We start from the raw sequence: 24,198 nt of genomic DNA on the forward strand, positions 1-24,198 counted from the left end.
TTATGATAGGGCTTCCCTGGTGGCGCAGTGGTTGAGAGTCTGCCTGCCAATGCAGGGGACACAGGTTCGAGCCCTGGTCTGGGAAGATCCCACATGCCGCGGAGCAACTAGGCCCGTGAGCCACAACTACTGAGCCTGCGCGTCTGGAGTCTGTGCTCTGCAACAAGAGAGGCCGCGATAATGAGAGGCTCGCGCACCGCAATGAAGAGTGGCCCCCATTTGCCGCAACTGGAGAGGGCCCTCGCACAGAAACGAAGACCCAACACAGCCATAAATAAATAAATAAATAAATTTTAAAAAACCAAAAAAAAACAGCATTACTGTTGTTTACTGGAAATAGGCAAGTGTTTTACTACAAAATTAACCTACTAACAACAACGTTTTAAAAACTCACTTCCTCTCAGAGACTTAAGTTGTGCTAATATCTCATAGATAGTATTATAGAAGGGTTTCGTTTCTGTGATAGGCTGGGTTCACACTGAGTGTTACTACAGAGATCATATGTTTAAGAATGTCATTAGTATAATATATATAAGGTGTGCAAAAACTAGCATTAAAGCTTTTAGTGACACAATCCAAAATGGCAGCTCCTAAAAAAGAAGCTGCTAGGAATTTTTAAAATTAAAGAAATTTAGTTTCAGCACATAGTAGTTCACGATGCTTCTACAATTAAAAGAATTAATTCACATAAATTCCTGTAGCTGGAATAGACCAAAAGGGCAATGGACTTTTGCCCCCTTTAACAACTAGCCCAATCTTGAAAATGGAAGCAATTACTCGTAATCTTTGACACAGAGGTTTCTGGAGTGGACTGAGCAGTTGACGGCAAGATCTGGTTGAAGTAGTGGTGTTTGTTGTCATCAAACTTCACAGTTCCACTGGTCACAAGAACTGTAGTTTGGGTCTAGGTAACTTGCTCATGAACTGATTGGCAATATAACATACTGACTTGGAAATCACTAGAAGGCAACATCCCCCCAAAATTAATATTGCCACTCCATATTAAAGTGAAGTTGTCCATTTACAGTCTGATTAGTGCCCATCTTTAGTCCATTATCCAAAAATAATTATTGGCAAATTCCTCAGCAGCTCTACATGTCTGATCTACATAAGTTTTAAAAGCAACAGATGTGGCCATCAGAGAGCCCAAACAGCCTGTTCCAGCAAAGGCAACATCACTACATCCTCATCCAAACTCATTGGCATGCATGCCAGGATAGGGGCTCTTCCTGAAAATGGTCATTCATTCCTTGGTGTAGTCCCACTATTTACCTAAGCCCAGTCTTTTCTGAATTTCCTCATAGTTTTGATATACTCTTTCTCTGGCTCTCTTCCCAATAGCTCTAACTGCAGCTACTTCTCAGTATACCCTCTTCCCTTCTCTGTTCACCTTTTACTTGGAGTATAAGCCTTTTAATATGCTTCTGAATACATATTTGTTAGTATTTTGTTAAGGATTTTTTCATCAGTGAGCACAAGAGATAGTGTTCTGTAGTTTTCTTCTACTGTTTTTGTCTGACTTTACTGGTCTTATACAATGAGTTAGGAAGTGTTCCCTCCTCTTCAATTTTTTGTAAAAGTTTGAAAAAGGTTAGTATTAGTTCTTCTTTAAATGTTTGGTAGAATTCACCAGTGAATCCATCAGGACCAGGGCTCTTCTTTGTTGGAAGGGTTTTTTAATATTATTATTTCAATAATAATTGAATTCAATCTCCTTACTATTCAGATTTTATATTTCCTTGTGATTTAGTCTTGGAGGTAAGATCTATTCAAACTTTCTATTTTTTTGAGATTTAGTCTTGGTAGGTTAGGTCTATTCAGATTTTCTACTTCTTTGTAGGTTTTAAGTTTCGAGGAACTTGTCTATTTTACCTATGGTTATCCAATTTGGGGGCATATGATTGTTCGCAGTACTCTATTTTTTATTTGTGTTGAATCAGTAGTAATGTCCCCACTTTCATTTCTTTTTTTAAATTTATTTATTTATTTATTTATTTATTTAGCTGCATTGGGTCTTAGTTGTGGCAGGCAGGATCTTTGTTGCAGCATGTGGGATCTTTCATTGCAGTGTGCGGGCTTCTCTCTAGTTGTGGCACACAGGCTCCAGAGTGCGAGGCCTCAGTAGTTGTGGCGCATGGGCTCCAGAGCACACAGGCTCAGTAGTTGCAGCATATGGGCTCTCTAGTTGTGGCATGCGGGCTCTAGAGTGCTCGGGATTAGTTGCCTCATGGCACGTGGGATCTTAGTTCCACGACCAGGGATCGAACCCATGTCCCCGGCACTGGAAGGCAGATTCTTAACCGCTGGACCACCAGGAAAGTCCCCCCACTTTCATTTCTGATTTTAGTAATTTGAGTCTTCCCTAATTTTTTCTTAGTCCACCTAACAAAAGGTTTGTCAATTTTGTTGATCTTTTCGAAGAACCAAATTTTGGGTCACTGATTTTCTCTATTCTTTTTCTATTCTCTATTTCATTGATCTCTGCTCTAATCTTTATTACTTCCTTCCTTGCGGTAGCTTTGCATTTAGTTTGTTCTTCTTGTCCTAGTAAAACTTAAGGTTGTAAAGTTAGGTTTTTTATATGAGAAGTTTCTTGTTTTTAATGTAAGCATTTATAATTATAAATTTCCCCCTTAGTACCACTTTTGATGCAGCCCATAAGTGTTAATACGGTGTGTTTACATTTTCATTCATCTCTTCTTAACTATTTTCCAATTTCCTTGTGATTTCACCTTTGATCCATTGGTTGTTTAAAAGGACGTTGTTGAGCCTCCACAATTTTGTGAATTTTCCAGTTTATGTTATTGATTTCTAATTTCATCTCACTGTGGTCAGAGAATGTACATTGTGTGATATCTATCTTTTAAAAACCACTGTGGTCCTACTTATGGTCTATCCAGGAAAAGGTCCCATGTGCACATAAGCAGAATAAGTATGCTGTTGTTGTTGCGAGGAGTGTTCTGTATATGTCTATTAGATACACTTTGTTTATTGTGTTGTTGAAGTCCTCTATTTCCTCATTTATCTTCTGTCTGGTTGTTCTACCCATTATTCTGAGTGGGGTATTGGAATCTACAACTATTATTGTAGAACTATTTCCCCTCCAATTCTGTCAGTTTTTGTCTCGTATATTTTGATGGTCTGACATTGGGTGCATAAATGCTTATAATTATTATATCTTCTTGCTGTATTGAAATGTTTGTTAACATGTGATGGCCTTCTCTGTCTCTTGTAACTGTTTTCAATTTAAAGCGTATTTTGTCTGAAATTAGTATAGCCACTGCCATTCTCTCTTGGTAGTTATTTGCATGCAATATCTTTCTCCAATCTTTTACTTTCACAAGTTTGTGTCATTGGATCTCAAAAGTGAGTCTCTTAGAGACAGCATATAGTTGGACCATGTGTTTTGACCAATTCTGCCAATCTCTCTCTTTTAATGGGAGAGTTTAATACACTTTCATTTAAAGTAATTACTGATAATGAGGCACTTATTTCTGCCACTGTACTATAGAAACAAATTTTCTATAGGCCTATAGCTTTTTGTCCCTCATTCCTCTCTTCTTTTGTGCTTAGTTGATTTTTTGGTAGTAAAATGTTTGAATTCCTTCTTGATTTCCTTTTGTGTATATTCTATAGAAATTTTCTTTGTGGTTGCCATGGGGATTACATTTCATGTCCTAAGGTTGTAACATTCTAATTTGAATTTATAGCAGGTTAACTTGAATAACATACAAACACTATGGTCCTTTACACTCTGTCCCCACTGCTTTTGGTTTCTGACGTTACAAAATTACATCTTTATACAATGTGTGCCCCCAAACATAAATCAATAATTCTTTAAATGCATTAGTCTCCTAAATTACATACAGAACAAGATTTGGAGTTACAAATCAATGTTACAGTAATGCTAGCTGTTACATTAATTTTTTAATTTAAATATATTGGTCTCTTAAATCATTTAGAAAACAAAGAGTGCAGTTATAAACCATTGTTACAATAATACTAGCTATTATAATTGCCCATGTATTTATCTTTACTGAGATCTCTATTTCTCCATAGAGCTTAGGGTTATGGTCTAACGTTCTTTGTCTTTGCAGCACACCTTTGAGCACTTCTTCCAGGGCTACTCTAGTGGTCACAAACTCCCTCAGCTTTTGTTCATCTGGGAATGTCTTGATTTCTCCCTCATTTTTGAAGGACAGTTTTGCTGGACACATGAATCTTGGTTGACAGATTTTTGTTTTTTGTTTTTTAAGCACTTTGAATATATCTGTCCACTATCTTCTGGGCTCCAGAGTTTCTAATGAGAATCTGCAGATAATCTCACTGAGGATCATTTGTATGTAATGATTTGCTTCTCACTTGCTGTTGTCAGGATTTCTTCTTTTCCTTTGTCTTTTGAAACTTTAATTATAATGTGTCTTGGTGTAGGTCTCTTTGATTTAATCTTACTTGGAGTTCACTGAGCTTCTTGGATGTTTACATGCATGCCTTTCTTTAAATTACAGAAGTTTTCAGCCATTATCTCTTCAAATATTCTCTCTGCATCTTTCTCTCTGCTCCTTCAAGGACTCCCACATGCGTATCTTGGTCTTTTTGATGATGCCCAGTCAGTCTCTTAAGCTCTGTGCTTTTGCTCAATCTTTTCTCTTTCTGTTCCTCAGACTAGATAATTTCTGTTATCTTTATCTTTTCTTTTTCTGTTCCTCAGCCTTGATAATTTCCATTACCCTATATTCAAGTTCACTGATTTATTCTTCTGCCGCCGAATCTGCTTTGAATGCTGCTAGTGAATTTTTCATTTCCATTATTTCCTCTTCAGCTCCAGAATTTTGTTTTGTTTTCTTTTTAGGTTTTCGATCTTTTTATTGATATTTCCATTATGTTCATTCATGGTTTTCTTGATTTTCTCCACATATTCCTTTAATTCTTTCAGCATCTTTAGGACTTTGTTTTAAAGTCTTTGTCTGCTATATCTGCCATAAACTGTTTTATTTTATTTTATTTTATCTTATTTTATTTTATTTTATATTGGAGTAGAGTTGATTTACAATGTTGTGTTAGTTTCAGGTTTACAGCAAAGTGATTCAGTTATACATATTAATATATCTATGCTTTTTCAAATTCTTTTCTCATTTAGGTTTTTCCAGAGTACTGAGCAGAGTTCCCTGTGCTGTACAGCAGGTCCCTGTTGGTTATCTATTTTAAATATAGCAATGTGTAATGTCAATCCCAAACTCCCAATCTGTCCCTCCCCCCATTGTTTCCCCCTGGTAACCATAAATTTGTTCTCTAAATCTGTGAGTCTGTTTCTGTTTTGTAAATAAGTTCGTTTTGTGTCATCTTTTTGTGTCATGATATCCGCATGTAAGCGATATAATATATTTGTTTTTCTCTGCCTGACTTACTTCCCTTAGTAAGATCATCTCCATGTCCATCTATGTTGCTGCAAATGGCATTACTTCATTCTTTTTTAATAGCTGAGTAATATTCCATTGTATATATGTACCACATCTTCTGCATCCATTCATCTGTCAATGGACATTTAGGTTGCTTCCACATCTTGGCTATTGCAAATAGTGTTGCAATGAACATTGGGATGCATAAATCCTTTTGAACCATGTTTTTCTCCTGATATTCTGCCCAGGAGTGGGACTGCTGCATCATATGTTAGCTCTATTTTTAGTTTCTTAAGGAACTTTCATAATGTTTTCCATAGTGGCTGCACCAATTTACACTCCCAGCAACAGTGTAGGAGGGTTCTCTTTTCTCCACACCCTCTCCAGTATTGCTTGTAGACTTTTTGACAATGGACATTCTGACTGCTGTGAGGTGATATCTCACTGTAATTTTGATTTGCATTTCTCTAATAATTAGCGATGTTGAGCGTCTTTTCATGTGTCTCTTGTTACTCTGTACATCTTCTTTGGAGAAATGTCTATTTAATCTTCTGCCCATTTTTTTTTTTGATTGGGTTGATTGTGTTTTTGATATTGAGCCACATGAACTGTTTGTATATACTGGAGATTAATCCATTGTTGGTCACATCATTTGCAAATATATTCTCCCATTCTGTGAGTTCTCTTTTTGTTTTATGGTATCCTTTGCTGTGCAAAAGCTTTCAAGTTTGGTTTGGTCCCATTTGTTTTTTTTGTTTGTTTTTATTTCCATTTCTGTAGGAGGTGGGCCAAAAAGGATCTTGCTGTGATTCATGTCATGGAGTGTTCTGCCTATGTTTTCCTCTAAGAGTTTTATAGTGTCTGGCCTTATATTTAGGTCTTCAATCCATTTTGAGTTTATTTTTGTGTATGGTGTTAGGAAGTGTTCTAATGTCATTCTTTTATATATAGCTGTCCAGTTTTCCCAGCACCACTTATTGAAGAGGCTGTCTTTTTTCCATTGTATATTCTTGCCTCCTTTATCAAAGATAAGGTGACCATATGTGTGTGGGTTTATCTCTGGGCTTTCTATCCTGTTCCACCGATCTATATTTCTGTTTTTGTGCCAGTGTCGTACTGGCTTGATTACAATAGCTTTGTAGTATGGTCTGAAGTCAAGGAGCCTGATTCCTCCAGCTCCGTTTTTTTCTCAAGATTGCTTTGGCTATGTAGCTGCCCAGTTTTCCCAGCACCACTTATTGAAGAGGCTGTCTTCGCTCCATTGTATATTCTGGCATCCTTTGTCATAGATTACGTGACCATAGGTGTGTGGGTTTATCTCTGGGCTTTCTATCCTGTTCCATTGATCTATATTTCTGTTTTTGTGCCAGTACCATACTGTCTTGATTACTGTAGCCCTGCAGTATAGTCTGAAGTCAGGGAGCCTGATTCCTCCAGCTGTTTTTTGTTTTTTGTTTCCTGTTTTCTCAAGATTGCTTTTGCTGTTCAAGGTCTTTTGTGTTTCCACACAAATTGTAAAATTTTTTGTTCTAGTTCTGTAAAAAATGCCATTGGTAATTTGATAGGAATTGCATTGTCTCTGTAGATTGCTTTGAGTACTACAGTCATTTTGACAATATTGATTCTTCCAATCCCAGAACATGGTATATCTCTCCATCTCTTTGTGTTGACTTTGATTTCTTTCACCAGTATTTACAGTTTTCTGCATACAGGTCTTTTGCCTCCTTAGGTAGGTTTATTCCTAGGTATTTTATTCTTTTTGTAGCAATGGTAAATGGGCTTGTTTCCTTAATTTCTCTTTCTAATCTTCCACTGTTATTGTACAGGAATGCAAGAGATATCTGTGTATTAATTTTGTATCCTGCAACTTTACTAAATTCATTGACTAGCTCTAGTAGTTTTCTAGTGGCATCTTTAGGATTTTCTATGTATAGTATCATGTCATCTGCAAACTGTGAGTTTTCCTTCTTCTTTCCCCAATTGGATTCCTTTTATTTCTTTTTCTTCTCTGATTGCCATGGCTAGGACTTCCAAAACTATGTTGAATAACAGTGGTGAGAGTGGGTACCCTTGTCTTGTTCCTGGTATTAGAGGAAATGCTTTCAGGTTTTCACCATTAAGAATAATGTTTGCTGTGGGTTTGTCATATATTGCCTTCATTATGTTGAGGGAGGTTCCCTCTATGCCCACTTTCTGGAGAGTTTTTATCATAAATTGATGTTTAATTTTCTCAAAAGCTTTTTCTGCATCTATTGAGATGATTATATGGTTTTTATTCTTCAGTTTATTAAGATGGTGTATCACATTCATTGATTTGCATATATTGAAGAATCCTTGCATCCCTGGGATACATCCCACTTGATCATGGTGTATGATCCTTTTAATGTGTTGTTGGATTTGGTATTTTGTTGAGGCTTTCTGTGTCTATGTTCATCAGTGATACTGGCCTGTAATTTTTTTGTGTGATATCTTTTACTGGTTTTGGTATCAGGGTGATGGTGGCCTCGTGGAATGAGTTGGGGAGTGTTTCTCCCTCTGCAATTTTTAGGAAGAGTTTGAGAAGGATAGGTGTTAGCTCTTCTCTAAATGTTTGATAGAATTTGCCTGTGAAGCCATCTGGTCCTGGACTTTTGTTTTTTGGGAGTTTTTTAATCACAGTTTCAATTACAATACTTGTAATTGGTCTGTTCATATTTTGTTTCTTCCTGGTTCATTTTGGGGAAGTTGTACCTTTCTAAGAATCTGTCCATTTCTTCTAGGTTGTCCATTTTATTGGCATATAGTTGCTTGTACTAGTCTCTTATGATCCTTTGTATTTCTGTGATGTCCATTGCAACGTCCCCTTTTTCATTTCTAATTTTATTGATTTGAGCCCTCTCCCTCTTCTTCTTGATGAGTCTGGCTAAAGGTTTATCAATTTTATTTATCTTTTCAAAGAACCTGTTTTTAGTTTTTTTTTTTTTTTTTTTTTAAGATTTTTAGAAATTTCATGTAATGTCTGAAACATTTATATTAACATATTTCCATACATATTTCCATACAAATACAAATATAAGATTTTTAGAAATTTCATGTAATGTCTGAAACATTTATATTAACATATTTCCATACATATTTCCATACAAATACAAATATAAGATTTTTAGAAATTTCATGTACTGTCTGAAACATTTATATTAACATATTTCCATACATATTTCCATACAAATACAAATATAAGATTTTTAGAAATTTCATGTAATGTCTGAAACATTTATATTAACATATTTCCATACAAATAACCCAATGAAAGTTTAGTATTAGTTGTTTTGTTTGTTTTTTTATACTGCAGGTTCTTATTAGGCATCAGTTTTATACACATCAGTGTATACATGTCAATCCCAATCGCCCAATTCAGCACATCACCATCCCCACCTCATCGCAGTTTTCCCCCCTTGGTGTCCATATGTCCATTCTCTACATCTGTGTCTCAACTTCTGCCCTGCAAACTGGCTCATCTGTACCATTTTTCTACGTTCCACATACATGCATTAACATACGATATTTGTTTTTCTCTTTCTGACTTACTTCACTCTGTATGACAGTCTCTAGATCCATCCACTTCTCAACAAATGACTCAATTTCGTTCCTTTTTATGGCTGAATAATATTCCATCGTATATATGTACCACATCTTCTTTAGCCATTCGTCTGTTGATGGGCATTTAGGTTGCTTCCATGACCTGGCTATTGTAAATAGTGCTGCAATGAACATTCGGGTGCACGTGTCTTTTTGAATTACGGTTTTCTCTGGGTATATGCCCAGTAGTGGGATTGCTGGGTCATATGGTAATTCTATTTTTAGTTTTTTAAGGAACCTCCATATTGTTCTCCATAGTGGCTGTATCAATTTACATTCCCACCAACAGTGCAAGAGGGTTCCCTTTTCTCCACACCCTCTCCAGCATTTGTTGTTTGTAGATTTTCTGATGATGCCCATTCTAACAGGAGTGAGGTGATACCTCATTGTAGTTTTGATTTGCATTTCTCTAATAATTAGTGATGTTGAGCATCTTTTCATGTGCTTCGTGGCCGTCTGTATGTCTTCTTTGGAGAAATGTCTATTTAGGTCTTCTGCCCATTTTTGGATTGGGGTGTTTGTTTCTTTGATATTGAGCTGAATGAGCTGTTTATATATTTTGGAGATTAATCCTTTGTCCGTTGATTCATTTGCAAATATTTTCTCCCATTCTGAGGGTTGTCTTTTCGTCTTGTTTATGGTTTCCTTTGCTGTGCAAAAGCTTTGAAGTTTCATTAGGTCCCACTTGTTTATTTTTGTTTTTATTTCCATTACTCTAGGAGGTGGATCGAAAAAGATCTTGCTGTGATTTATGTCAAAGAGTGTTCTTCCTATGTTTTCCTCTAAGAGTTTTATAGTGTCCAGTCTTATATTTAGGTCTCTAATCCATTTTGAGTTTATTTTTGTGTATGGTGTTAGGGAGTATTCTAATTTCATTCTTTTACATGTGGCTGTCCAGTTTTCCCAGCACCACTTATTGAAGAGACTGTCTTTTCTCCATTGTATATCTTTGCCTCCTTTGTCATAGATTAGTTGACCATAGGTGCGTGGGTTAATCTCTGGGCTTTCTATCTTGTTCCATTGATCTATGTTTCTGTTTTTGTGCCAGTACCATATTGTCTTGATTACTGTAGCTTTGTAGTATAGTCTGAAGTCAGGGAGTCTGATTCCTCCAGCTCCATTTTTTTTTGCCTCTAGACTGCTTTGGCTATTCAGGGTCTTTTGTGTCTCCATACAAATTTTAAGATGATTTGTTCTAGCTGCGTAAAAAATGCCATTGGTAATTTGATAGGGATTGCATTGAATCTGTAGATTGCTTTGGGTAGTATACTCATTTTCACAATGTTGATTCTTCCAATCCAAGAACATGGTATATCTCTCCATCTGTTGGTATCATCTTTAATTTCTTTCATCAGTGTCTTATAGTTTTCTGCATACAGGTCTTTTGTCTCCCTAGGTAGGTTTATTCCTAGGTATTTTATTCTTTTTGTTGCAATGGTAAATGGGAGTGTTTCCATAATTTCTCTTTCAGATTTTTCATCATTAGTGTATAGGAATGCAAGAGATTTCTGTGCATTAATTTTGTAACCTGCAACTTTACCATATTCATTAATTAGCTCTAGCAGTTTTCTGGTGGCAGTTTTAGGATTCTCTATGTATAGTATCATGTCATCCGCAAACAGTGACAGTTTTACTTCTTCTTTTCCAATTTGTATTCCTTTTATTTCTTTTTCTTCTCTGATTGCCGTGGCTAGGACTTCCAGAACTATGTTGAATAATAGTGGTGAGGGCTTCCCTGGTGGCGCAGTGGTTGAGAATCTGCCTGCTAATGCAGGGGACGCGGGTTCGAGCCCTGGTCTGGGAAGATCCCACATGCCGCGGAGCAGCTGGGCCCGTGAGCCACAATTGCTGAGCCTGCGCGTCTGGAGCCTGTGCCCCGCGACGGGAGGGGCTGCGATAGAGAAAGGCCCGCGCACCGCGATGAAGAGCGGTCCCCGCACCGCGATGAAGAGTGGCCCCCGCTTGCCGCAACTGGAGAAAGCCCTCGCACGAACTGAAGACCCAACACAGCCAAAAATAAATAAATAAATAAATAAATAAATAAATAAGAAAAAAAAAAATAGTGGTGAGAGTGGACATCCTTGTCTCGTTCCTGATCTTAGAGGAAATGCTTTCAGTTTTTCACCATTGAGAATGATGTTTGCTGTGGGTTTGTCATATATGGCCTTTATTATGTTGAGGTAGGTTCCCTCTATGCCCACTTTCTGGAGAGTTTTTATCATAAATGGGTGTTGAATTTTGTCAAAAGCTTTTTCTGCATCTATTGAGATGATCATATGGTTTTTATTCTTCAATTTGTTAATATGGTGTATCACATTGATTGATTTGCGTATATTGAAGAATCCTTGCATCCCTGGGATAAATCCCACTTGATCGTGGTGTATGATCCTTTTAATGTGTTGTTGGATTCTGTTTGCTAGTATTTTGTTGAGGATTTTTGCATCTATATTCATCAGTGATATTGGTCTGTAATTTTCTTTTTTTGTAGTGTCTTTGTCTGGTTTTGGTATCAGGGTGATGGTGGCCTCATAGAATGAGTTTGGGAGAGTTCCTTCCTCTGCAATTTTTTGGAAGAGTTTGAGAAGGATGGGTGTTAGCTCTTCTCTAAATGTTTGATAGAATTCACCTGTGAAGCCATCTGGTCCTGGACTTTTGTTTGTTGGAAGATTTTTAATCACAGTTTCAATTTCATTACTTGTGATTGGTCTCTTGACATTTTCTGTTTCTTCCTGGTTCAGTCTTGGAAGGTTATACCTTTCTAAGAATTTGTCCATTTCTTCCAGGTTGTCCATTTTATTGGCATAAAGTTGCTTGTAGTAGTCTCTTAGGATGTTTTGTATTTCTGCGGTGTCTGTTGTAACTTCTCCTTTTTCATTTCTGATTTTATTGATTTGAGTCCTCTCCCTCTTTTTCTTGATGAGTCTGGCTAATGGCTTATCAATTTTGTTTATCTTCTCAAAGAACCAACTTTTAGTTTTATTGATCTTTGCTATTGTTTTCTTTGTTTCTATTTCATTTATTTCTGCTCTGATCTTTATGATTTCTTTCCTTCTGCTAACTTTGGGTTTTATTTGTTCTTCTTTCTCTAGTTTCTTTAGGTGTAAAGTTAGATTGTTTACTTGAGATTTTTCTTGTTTCTTTAGGTAGGCTTGTATAGCTATAAACTTCCCTCTTAGAACCGCTTTTGCTGCATCCCATAGGTTTTGGGTCGTCGTGTTTTCATTGTCATTTGTCTCTAGGTATTTTTTTATTTCCTGTTTGATTTCTTCAGTGATCTCTTGGTTATTTAGTAACGTATTGTTTAGCCTCCATGTGTTTGTCTTTTTTACGTTTTTTTCCCTGTAATTCATTTCTAATCTCATAGCGTTGTGGTCAGAAAAGATGCTTGATATGATTTCAATTTTCTTAAATTTACTGAGGCTTGATTTGTGACCCAAGATGTGATCTATCCTGGAGAATGTTCCGTGTGCACTTGAGAAGAACGTGTAATCTGCCGTTTTTGGATGGAATGTCCTATATATATCAATTAAATCTATCTGGTCTATTGTGTCATTTAAAGCTTCTGTTTCCTTATTTATTTTCATTTTGGATGATCTGTCCATTGGTGTAAGTGAGGTGTTAAAGTCCCCCACTATTATTGTGTTACTGTCGATTTCCTCTTTTATAGCTGTTAGCAGTTGCCTTATGTATTGAGGTGCTCCTATGTTGGGTGCATATATATTTATAATTGTTATATCTTCTTCTTGGATTGATCCCTGGATCATTATGTAGTGTCCTTCCTTGTCTCTTGTAACATTCTTTATTTTAAAGTCTATTTTATCTGATATGAGTATAGCTACTCCAGCTTTCTTTTGATTTCCATTTGCATGGAATATCTTTTTCCATCCCCTCACTTTCAGTCTGTATGTGTCCCTAGGTCTGAAGTGGGTCTCTTGTAGACAGCATATATATGGGTCTTGTTTTTGTATCCATTCAGCCAGTCTATGTCTTTTGGTTGGGGCATTTAATCCATTCACGTTTAAGGTAATTATCGATATGTATGTTCCTATGACCATTTTCTTAATTGTTTTGGGTTTGTTTTTGTAGGTCCTTTTCTTCTCTTGTGTTTCCCACTTAGAGAAGTTCCTTTAGCATTTGTTGTAGAGCTGGTTTGGTGGTGCTGAATTCTCTTAGCTTTTGCTTGTCTGTAAAGCTTTTGATTTCTCCATCAAATCTAAATGAGATCCTTGCTGGGTAGAGTAATCTTGGTTGTAGGTTCTTCCCTTTCATCACTTTAAGTATTTCATGCCACTCCCTTCTGGCTTGCAGAGTTTCTGCTGAGAAATCAGCTGTTAACCTTATGGGGGTTCCCTTGTATGTTATTTGTCGTTTTTCCCTTGCTGCTTTCAATAATTTTTCTTTGTCTTTAATTTTTGCCACTTTGATTACTATGTGTCTCGGCGTGTTTCTCCTTGGGTTTATTCTGTATGGGACTCTCTGCGCTTCCTGGACTTGGGTGGCTATTTCCTTTCCCATGTTAGGGAAGTTTTCGATTATAATCTCTTCAAATATTTTCTCTGGTCCTTTCTCTCTCTCTTCTCCTTCTGGGACCCCTATAATGCGAATGTTGTTGCGTTTAATGTTGTCCCAGAGGTCTCTTAGGCTGTCTTCATTTCCTTTTATTCTTTTTTCTTTAGTCTGTTCCGCAGCAGTGAATTCCACCATTCTGTCTTCCAGGTCACTTATCCGTTCTTCTGCCTCAGTTATTCTGCTATTGATTCCTTCTAGTGTAGTTTTCATTTCAGTTATTGTATTGGTCATCTCTGTTTGTTTGTTCTTTAATTCTTCTAGGTCTTTGTTAATCATTTCTTGCATCTTCTCAATCTTTGCCTCCATTCTTATTCCGAGGTCCTGGATCATCTTCACTATCATTATTCTGAATTCTTTTTCTGGAAGGTTGCCTATCTCCACTTCATTTAGTTGTTTTTCTGGGGTTTTTTCTTGTTCCTTCATCTGGTACATAGCCCTCTGCCTTTTCATCTTCTCTGTCTTTCTGTAACTGTGGTTTTTGGTCCACAGGCTGCAGGATTGTAGTTTTTCTTGCTTCTGTTGTCTGCCCTCTGGTGGTTGAGGCTATCTAAGAGGCTTGATGGGAGGCTCTGGTGGTGGGTAGAGCTGACTGTTGCTGTGGCGGTCAGAGCTCAGTAAAACCTTAATCCACTTGACTGTTGATGGGTGGGGCTGGGTTCCCTCCCTGTTGCTGTGGCGATCAGAGCCCAGTAAAACCTTAATCCACTTGACTGTTGATGGGTGGGGCTGGGTTCCCTCCCTGTTGGTTGTTTTGCCTGAGGCAACCCAACACTGGAGCCTACCCGTGCTCTTTGGTGGGGTTAATGGCAGACTCTGGGAGGGCTCACGCCAAGGAGAACTTCCCAGGACCTCTGCTGCCAGTGTCCTTATCCCCACGGTGAAACAGAGCCACCACTCGCCTCTGCAGGAGACCCCCCAACACCAGCAGGTACGTCTGGTTCAGTCTCCCCCAGGGTCACTGCTCCTTCCCCTGGGTCCCGATGCACACATTACTTTGTGTGTGCCCTCCAAGAGTGGGGTCTCTGTTTCCCCCAGTCCTGTCACAGTCCTGCAATCAATTCCCACTAGACTTCAAAGTCTGATTCTCTAGGAATTCCTCCTCCCTTTGCCGGACCCCCAGGTTGGGAAGCCTGAGGTGGGGCTCAGAACCTTCACTCCAGTGGGTGGACTTCTGTGGTATAAGTGTTCGCCAGTCTGTGAGTCACCCACCCAGCAGTTATGGGATTTGATTTTACTCTGATTGCGCCCCTCCTACCGTCTCACTGTGGCTTCTCCTCTGTCCTTGGACGTGGGGTGTCCTCCTTGGTGAAGTCCAGGGTCTTCCTGTCAATGATTGTCCAGCAGCCAGTTGTGATTCTGGTGCTCTCGCAAGAGGGAGTGAGAGCACGTCCTTCTACTCCGGCATCTTGGTTAATCTCCCTGTTTTTAGTTTTATTCATCTTTTTATTATTTTCTTCATCTCTGTTTCATCTATTTCTGCTTTGATCTTCATGATTTGTTTCTTTCTACTAACTTTGGGTTTTGTTCTTCTTTCTCTAGTTGCTATAGGTGTAAGGTTAGGTTGTTTATTTGAGATTTTCCTTGTTTCCTGAGGTAAGTCTGTATTGCTATAAACTTCCCTCTTAGAACTGCTTTTGCTGTGTCCCATAGGTTTCGGATTGTCGTGATTTCATTTTCATTTGTCTCTAGGTGTTTTATGATTTCCTCTTTGATTTCTTCAGTGATCCATTGGTTGCTTAGAAGTTTATTGTTAAACGTCCACGTGTTTGTGTTTTGTACAGTTTTTTTCTTTCTTGTAGTTGATTTCTAATCTCACAGAACTGTGGTCAGAAAAGATGATTGTTATGATTTCAATTTTATTAACACATTATTGACCGGAGACGTATTAATACATCTTTTGTTACCTGAACGTTATTGACCAGAGACGTATCAATACGTTCTTCGAGAGTGCTACAATTAACATCACTGTGCAATTTGTTAGAGCATAAATTGATCAAGGGTTCTTTATACAACTTACGATTGTCATTATCATTCACATTTTGCTCCATTAGGTTTTTGTTCCAACCTTGTATATATTATATACGTAAAATCTTCCAAAAAGACACATCGCAAAATTTTGAGTGAAGAAGAATTTTTCAGTCAATTTTATGCAGATACTTTCTCTGATTGTCTGAGTGACATATGTACTAGTGTCTCAGAAGATGATAGTTTTTCAGAATACAGTTCCGATTCAGATGATGTGAATATTAGACCAATAAAAAGATTTTAAAAATTAGTGACTGATTCTGATACAAAAAGTGAAAATGAAACTCAGGGTGCTGGAGAATGCGCCTTTGCTTCTACAGAAGAGTGAACTGAAAACAACATTTCGTGAAAATTAGAAGATTTTACAGGTATGTCAAGTGTCTCTATTGAAGGTAATAACCCACAAAGTGTTAGTGAAATAACAGAATTAATTTTTGGCCAGCCAAAATAAAAATCACCAGCTACAGGCATTACTTTCTGCAAAAATCCCTGGGTGAATAATCAGTAAAATTTACCGAGGCTCGCTTTGTGGCCCAGCATGTGATCAATCCTGGAGAATATTCCATGTGCACTTGAGAAGAATGTGTATTCTGCTGCTTTTGGATGGAATGCTCTATAAATATCAATTTAGTCCATCTGGTGTAATGTGTCATTTAAGGCCTGTGTTTCCTTATTGATTTTCTGTCTGGATCATCTGTCCATTGATGAAAATAGGGTGTTAGAGTCCTCCACTGTTTTTGTGTTACTGCTGATTTCTCCTTTTATGGTTGTTAGTATTTGCCTTATAAATTGAGGTGCTCCTATGTTGGATGCATATATATCTACAATTGTTATATCTTCTTTGTGGATTAATCTCTTGATCATTATGTAGTGTCCTTTTCGTCTCTTGTAACAGTCTTTATTTTAAAGTCTATTTTGTCTAATACGAGTATTGCTACTCCAGCTTTCTTTAGATTTCCATTGGCATGGAATACATTTTTCCATCCCCTTACTTTCAGTCTGTATGTGTCCCTTGATCTAAAGTGGGTCTCTTGTAAACAGCATATATATGGGTCTTGTTTTGTATCCATTCAGCCAGTCTATGTCTTTTGGTTGGAGCATTTAATCCATTTACATTTAAGGTAATTATCGATATGTATGTTCTTATTGCCATTTTGTTAATTGTTTTGGATTTGTTTTTGTGTTTTTTCTTCCCTTCCTCTTTCATTCTCTTCTCTTGTGATTCGATGACTAACTTTAGTGTTGTGTTTGGACTGCTTTTTCTTTTTTGTGTGTATCTATTGTAGATTTTCAGTTTGCTGTTCCCATGAGGTTTTGATATAGACGTCTGTATATAAACAACAATATAGATTGTTTTAAGTTGCTAGTCTTTTCATTTCAAATACATATCCAATATCCTGCATTTGTGCTCTCCTCTTCTCATGATTGCTGATTTTGATATCATATTTGTGTGCAGATGATTTCCTACCTTTACTGTACGTTTGCCTTTACCAGTGAGCTTTTCATTCATAATTTTTTTGTTTCTAGTTGTGGCCTTTTCCTTTCCACCTAGAGAAGTTCCTTTAGCACTTGTTGCAAAGCTGGATGGTGGTGCTGAATTCTCTTAGCTTTTGCTTGTCTGTAAAGCTTTTGATTTCTATGCTGAATCTGAATGACAGCCCTGCTGGGCAGAGTATTCTTGGTTGTAGGTTCTTCCCTTTCATCACTTTAAGTATATTGTGCCACTCCCTTCCGGCCTGCAGAGTTTCTGCTGAGAAATCACCTGATAACCTTATGGTTTATATATAACCCTTGTATATTGTTTGTTGATTTTCTCTTGTTGTTTTTAATATTTTTTCTTTGTCTTTAATTTTTGTCAGTTTGATTACTATCTGTCTCAGTGTGTTCCTCCTTGGGTTTATCCTGGCTGGGACTCTCTGCACTTCCTGGACTTGGGTGACTGTTTCCTTTCCCATGTTAGGGAAGTTTTCAGCTATTATCCGTTCAAATATTTTCTCAGGCCCTTTCTCTCTCTCTTCTCCTTCTGGGACCCCTATAATGCAAATGTTGGTGCATTTCATGTTTTCCCAGAGGTCTCTTAGACTGTTCTCATTTCTTTTCATTCTTTTCTCTTTATTCTGTTCTGCGGCAGTGATTTCCACCATGCTGCCTTCCAGGTCACTTATCCATTCTTCTGCCTCAGTTATTCTGCTACTGATTCCTTCTAGTGTATTTTTCATTTCAGTTATTGTATCATTCATCTCTGTTTGTGTGTTCTTTAGTTCTTCTAGGTCTTTGTTAAACATTTCTTGTGTCTTCTCGATCTGTGCCTTCATTCTTTTTCTGAGATCTTGGATCATATTTACTACCATTACTCTGAATTCTTTTTCAGGTAAGTTGCCTATCTCCACTTTGCTTAGTTGTTCTTCTGGGTTTTTATCTTGTTCCTTTATCTGGGACATATTCCTCTGCCATCTCATTTTTTCTAACTATCTCTGACTGCAGTTTCCATTCCACAGGCTGTAGGGTTGTAGTTCTCTTGCCTCTGCTGTCTGCCACCTGAGGCCGTCTGGTGGGAGGGACTGGTACCTGCCCACTGGTGGGTGGAGCTGGGTCTGGTCCCTCTGGTGGGCAGGGTCGTGTCTGAGTGTGTGTGCATTATCAGGTGGCTGTTTATTAAGGAAGACTTTAAGCAGCCTGTCTGCTGATGCATGGGGCTATGTTTCAGCCCTGTTGGTTGTTTGGCCTGAGGTGTCGCAGCACTGGAGCCTTCAGGTTGTTGGGTGGGGCCAGGTCTTGGTGAGAAAATGGCACCCTCCTAGAGGGTCCACACCAATGAGCACTCGCCAGAGCCACTGCCACCAGTGTCCCTTTCCCCACAGTGAGTCACAGTTGCCTCCTACCTCGGCAGGGTACCCTCCAACAATAGCAGCTAAGTCTGGCCCAGTCTCTTATGAGGTCACTGCTTTTTTCCCTGGGTCCTGGTGCACATGAGACCCTGTGTGCACCCTCCAAGAGTGGAGTTTCTCTTTCCCTCAGTCCTGTGAGAGTCCTGTGGTCAAACCCCAGTGGCTTTCAAAGCCAGACTCTCAGGGGGCTCTTCCTCCCATTCCCAGGCCCCCAAGCTGAGGAGCCCGACAAGACGCCCTGAACTTTCACTCCTGTAGGAGAACTGCTGTGGTATAACTATTTTCCATTTTGTGGGTTTCCCACCCAGTGTGTATGGGATTTGATTTTATGGTGATTGCACCTGTCTTACCATCTCTTTGTCGCTTCTTCTTTGCCTTTGGATTTAGGGTGTCTGTTTTGGTAGGTTCCAGTATTTTTTTTTTTTTTGGTCAGTGGTTTTTCAGCAGTTAGTTGTGATTCTGGTGTTTCCATAAGAAGGGGTGAGCTCACGTCCTTCTACTCTGCCATCTTGCCTCCTCTCCTTCCATAAACTCTTTTCAGGGACAGATTTTGTTGATATATTTTTTTCCTTTGAATGGGCCACACTTTCCTGTTTTTTTGTATGCCTTGTAATGTTTTTGTTGAATACTGGACATTTGAATCTAATAATGTGGTAGCTCTGGAAATCAGATTCTTTCCCCCTTCTCTAGGGTTTGCTGTTGTTTTTGTTTTTGATTGCCATAGGCTGTCTCTGTCCTGAGAATCAGCCTAAGGTGTAAAGTTAAGGGCTTATGTCTTTTCTGAGACTTTTCTTAGGCATGCATAATCACTTTCTAATTTTACCCATATATGCAGTTGTTTTTTAATAGTCTAGTCTTTAATGTCTGTCTCCCAAAATAGGAAAAGCAAAAAATGAAGGGGGGTGAAGAGTGCTGGCCCTTTAAATATCCTGAAAGACACTTGAGCCAGATGGGGTAGGGGCTTGCAATAATGGGAGGAGGTGCAACAACAATGGCTCCCCTCTAGCTCTATTTGTCTGCACCTCTGTGATCAGAAGCAGCAATCAACAATCATATAACAGATCCCTGATATTTGAAAGAAAGGGTACTTGTTGCCCACCCTGACTCTCACAAGCTGGGTGCAAGTTGCTCCAGGAACACAGTCACAACTGCCTTCCGTGTGATTGTGTGTTGGGAATTGGTAGCTGCTACTGTGTCAAGTGCTGATTATTGACAGAAAATTACCATCCAAGGGTTCCCCTAAAAGTTACCTGTGTTCAACAGACTCCAGAGCTCCAAAACAGTTACATCAGATGATTCTGCTGGTGCAATTTTTGCCTAGTTGGGTAGACAGATTCCTGGTGTTTCTGGCTCCACCATCTTCCCAGAAGCCTCCTTTTAAAAAAAAAAAAAGTTTTGTTTTCATTCATTTTCTCTATCATTTTTCTAATTTATATTTCATTCATCATCTCTGTTCTAATCTTTTTTATTTACTCCTTGTGCCAGCTTTTGGTTTAATTTCTCCCTCCCTTCTAAGGACAGTTTGGGGCAGATTTAGGATTCTTGATCAACACTTTGCAGTGTTTCTCTTTTGGCACTTTGAATATACCAGCCCACTGACCTCTGGCCTCCAAAGTTGCAAGTGAGAAATCTGCTGATAATCTTACTGAAGATCACTTTTATGTGATGAATCACTTTTCTTTTGCTGCTTTCAAGATTTTCTTTTGCTTTCAACAGTTTCTGTGTCTCAGTGTGACCTTCTTTGAATTCATCTTATTAGGAGTTCATTAAGGTTCTTGAGTGTTTATGTTCATGTCTTTCTTCAAATTTGGGAAGTTTTTAGGCATTATTTCCTCAAATAATCCCTTTGCTCCTGTCTGTCTCTCTTTTCTCCTGGGACTCCCACAATGCATGTTGATACTCTTGAAGATGTTCCACAGGTTCCTTGGGCTTTGTTCACTTTCCTTCAATCTTTATTCTTTCTGTTCTGCAGACCTGACAATTTCAATTGTTTTATCTTCTTGTTCACTGATTCTTTCTTCTCCTACTCAAATCTGCCTTTGACTGGGATCTAGTGAGTTTTTCATTCAAGTTATTGTACTTTTCAGCTCCAGAATCTCTTTTTGGTGTGTTCTTATATTTTGTCTTTATTCATAGTTCCATTTTGTTCATACATCATGATCTTGACTTTCTCCGTGTCTTCCTTTAGTTTTCTGAGCATCTTTAAGACAGGTTTTTTAAATTCTTTGTCTATTCGGTCTGCCATATGTCCTTTCTCACCAGTTTCTGTTGATTTTTTTTTCTTTGCATGGAAAAAAATTTTTTCCTGTTTCTTTGCACATCTTATAATTTTTTTTTCCCCTGAAAATTTAATATTTGAATCTAACAATGTAGTAAGCCTGGAAATCAGATTGTTCCATTTCTCAAGGGTTTCCTTTCATTGTTGTTTAGTTTATTGGTATTTTTATTGTTTTATGCTCTCTTTCCCAGGGATCAGCCTGAGGTATAAACTTAAGGTCTTATCAGGTCTGAGTCTGTGTTTTTCCTTAGACACGTATGGTGATCTGTACATGTGGTTGCTTTTGAATGTCCTAGTCCTTAAATGTCTGGCTCCCAAAATGAGGAAAAAAGATAAATAAAGATGGAGAGAAAAGTGCCAGCTCTTTAAATCTCCTAGAAGTTGTTTCAGCTGTAGGGCTTGGGGCTTGCAACAATGGGAGGGGTGGTGCAGCAATGACTGCCCACTTCTATGTCTGTACTTCCATTATCAGAAGCAGCAATCAACAATCAGAAAACAGGTCTTTGATATTTGGAGGAAAGGGTCCTTATTGCCCACCTTGGGTCAGCAAGCTGCAAGTAAGCTGCTCCTGGTACAAATGCACAACTGACTGTCTCAGAGCTGAGGGTGGGGGATGGGTAGCAATTGCTGAAATTGACCAAAATTAACTGCAATTTCCCGTTCAAGCCTTCTCCTTGAAGTTGCAAGTCTGAATAGACTCCAGAGTTCCAACATAGCTATATCAAGCAGATTCTGCCAGTATAATTGTCCAGGAAAGAAGACAAGGTTCCTGGCACTTCCTACTCTATCTTCCCAGAATCCCAAAGCTCTTTTTATGTATTGCTGAATTCCACTTGTTAATGTTTCATTGAGGATTTTTGCATCTGTATTCATGAGCGATATTAATCTGCAGTTTTCCTTTCTTGAATGGTCTTTGTATGGTTTTGGTATCAGGATAATATTGGCCTCACAAAATGAGTTGAGGAATTTCTCCTTTTCTGCTTTCTGGTAGATAACGTGTAGAATTGCTTCTTCTTCTTTTTTTTTTTGCTTCTTCTTTTAATGTTTGGTAGAATTCTCTGCTGAAAACATCTGATTCTTTCTTTGGAGTTTTTATGTTTTATTTCTATTTTATTTATTTATTTATTTGGCCACACTGCATGGCATGTGGGGTCTTAGTTCCCTGACCAGGGATTGAATACACGCCCCTTGCATTGGAAGCATGGAGTCTTTTTTTTTTTTAATTTATTTATTAATTTATTTATTTTTGGCTGTGTTGGTTCTTTGTTTCTGTGTGAGGGCTTTCTCCGGTTGTGGAGAGTGGGGGCCACTCTTCATCGCGGTGTGCGGGCCTCTCACTGTCGCGGCCTCTCGTTGCGGAGCACAGGCTCCAGACACACAGGCTCAGTAGTTGTGGTGCACGGGGTTAGTTGCTCCGCGGCATGTGGGATCTTCCCAGACCAGGGCTCGAACCCATGTCCCCTGCATCGGCAGGCAGACTCTCAACCACTGTGCCACCAGGGAAGCCCGGAAGCATGGAGTCTTAACCACTGGACTGCCAGGGAAGTCCCTTCTTGGGAGGTTTTAAATTAAAAACTCTTTTTAATATTTATAGAAATATAAAAAATTTGTATTCCATATTGGATGATTTTTGAGGAATTAGTCCATTTCACTTTAGTTGTCGAATTTATGTATGTAAAATTATTTATATTTCCTTATTACTCCTTTGAGATCTACAAGATCTGTAGTGGTATCCCACTTCATTTCTGATATTGCTAATTTGCATCATTTGGCAATATTATTGATCCTTTCAAAGAACCGTCTTTTGTTTACTCTCTCTATTGTTTTTCTATTTTCAATTTCATTATTTCCCTACTTCTGCACCTCTGGGTTTACCCTGCTCTTCTTTTTATAGGATCCTAAAGTGAGAGCTTACATGATTTTCTTGAGACTTTCCCTTTTTTCTAATGTAAGAATTTGGTGCTATAAATTTTTCTCTAGCGCTAGTTATAGCCCACTCATCTTGGTATGTTTTAATTTCATTTAGTTCAATGTGTTGTTTTTATTTCCCTTGAGACTTCCTCTTTGACTTAAAGATTATTTAGCAACTTGTTTCCAACAGTTTGGAAATTTTCCTGTTATCATTCTGTTACTGATTTTTAGCTTGGTTCATTTGTGGTGAGAACACACACAGTATGCTTTCAATTATTTTAAATATGTTGAAGTTTGTTTTATGGCCCTATCATGGTAAGTAGTCTATCTTGGTAAACTATCCACGGAACTTGAAAAGAATGTGTATTCTGCTGTTGTTGGGTGAAGTGGTGTGTGTGTGTGCGTGCTGCATCCTGTTAATTTATGGTACTGTTGAGTTATTACACAACCTTGCTGATTTTCCATGTAGTTCAGTCAATTATTGAAAGAGGGGCATTGAAGTCTCCAACTATAATCATGGGTTTGTCAATTTCTCCTCTCAGTTCTGTCCATTTTTGCTTTAAGTATTTTGCAGCTCTGTTGTTTGGTACATACAAATTTAGGATTGCCATGTCTTCTTGATAGCCTGACGCTTTTAGTATTATGAATTGCCCCTCTCTTACCCTAGTAATTTTCTTTGCTCTAGAGTCTACTTTATCTGACACTAATGTAGCCACTACAGTTTTCTGATTAATGTTTGCATTGCATACCTTTTGCCATCTTTTTACTTTCAACCTACCTATACCATTAATTTTGAACTGAGTTTCTTGTGGGGAGCATATAGTAGGGTCTTGTCTTTTATCTACTCTGTCCTTCTCTTTTAGTTGGTATATTCAGACATTTACATGTAATGTAATTATTGATATGCTAGGACTTCAGTGGGGTTTTTTGTTTCATTTTGTTTTGTTTCTTTCCTCTGTTTTCTTCTTCTGCCTTCCTTTGGGTTACTTGTACCTTGTTTTTTTTCTTTTAGAATTCCATTTTGTTTTATCAGTAGTGCTTTTGAATGTATCTCTTTGTATAGACATTTAGTTGTTGTATTATATTATGCACACATAACTTTTCACAGTCCTCTGGTGTCAAGATTTCACCAGTTTGAGTGAAGTGTAAAAACCTTTCAGTTCCTTTACCCTCTGTCATTTATAATACAATTGTCCTAAATATTTCCCCTACATGCTTTGAGATCCATAGACAATGTTACAATTTTTGCTTCAATCACCAAATATAATTTAGAAAACTTAAGAAGAGAAAAAATTCCATTGTATTAGCAAACATTTTTACTCTTTCTATTGTTCTATCTCCTTTCCTGATGTTTCAAGAATTCTTCTTTTATCATTTCCTTTCCAGTTCAAGAACCTCCTTCAGCCCTTTTAAAAAAAAAATAGGGTGGATCTACTGGTGACAAACCCTTCTAGTTTTCCTTCATCTGAGAATGTCTTGATATCTATCCACTTTATTGCTAAAGAATATT

At 38.0% G+C, this 24,198-nt stretch overlaps 1 protein-coding gene and 1 pseudogene across 2 annotated transcripts in view; both read right to left on the bottom strand.

Annotated features, from left to right (window-relative positions):
• The window catches only part of URGCP (upregulator of cell proliferation), an 89,747-nt gene that overhangs the window by 58,266 nt on the left and 7,283 nt on the right, over window positions 1-24,198 (bottom strand). The window contains exon 2 of one of the 2 annotated variants that reach the window (XM_057549979.1): window positions 19,750-19,873. The exons of the other annotated variant lie outside the window; for it this stretch is intronic. The gene's annotated coding sequence lies outside the window, so the exon portion shown is untranslated. The remainder of the gene's footprint in view (window positions 1-19,749; window positions 19,874-24,198) is intronic. 2 annotated transcript variants of the gene reach the window in all.
• LOC130708592 (NTF2-related export protein 2-like) lies at window positions 232-1,613 on the bottom strand (annotated as a pseudogene).

This window comes from Balaenoptera acutorostrata, chromosome 7 (genome assembly GCF_949987535.1).
Source record: "Balaenoptera acutorostrata chromosome 7, mBalAcu1.1, whole genome shotgun sequence".
Taxonomy (NCBI): Eukaryota; Metazoa; Chordata; class Mammalia; order Artiodactyla; family Balaenopteridae; genus Balaenoptera; species Balaenoptera acutorostrata.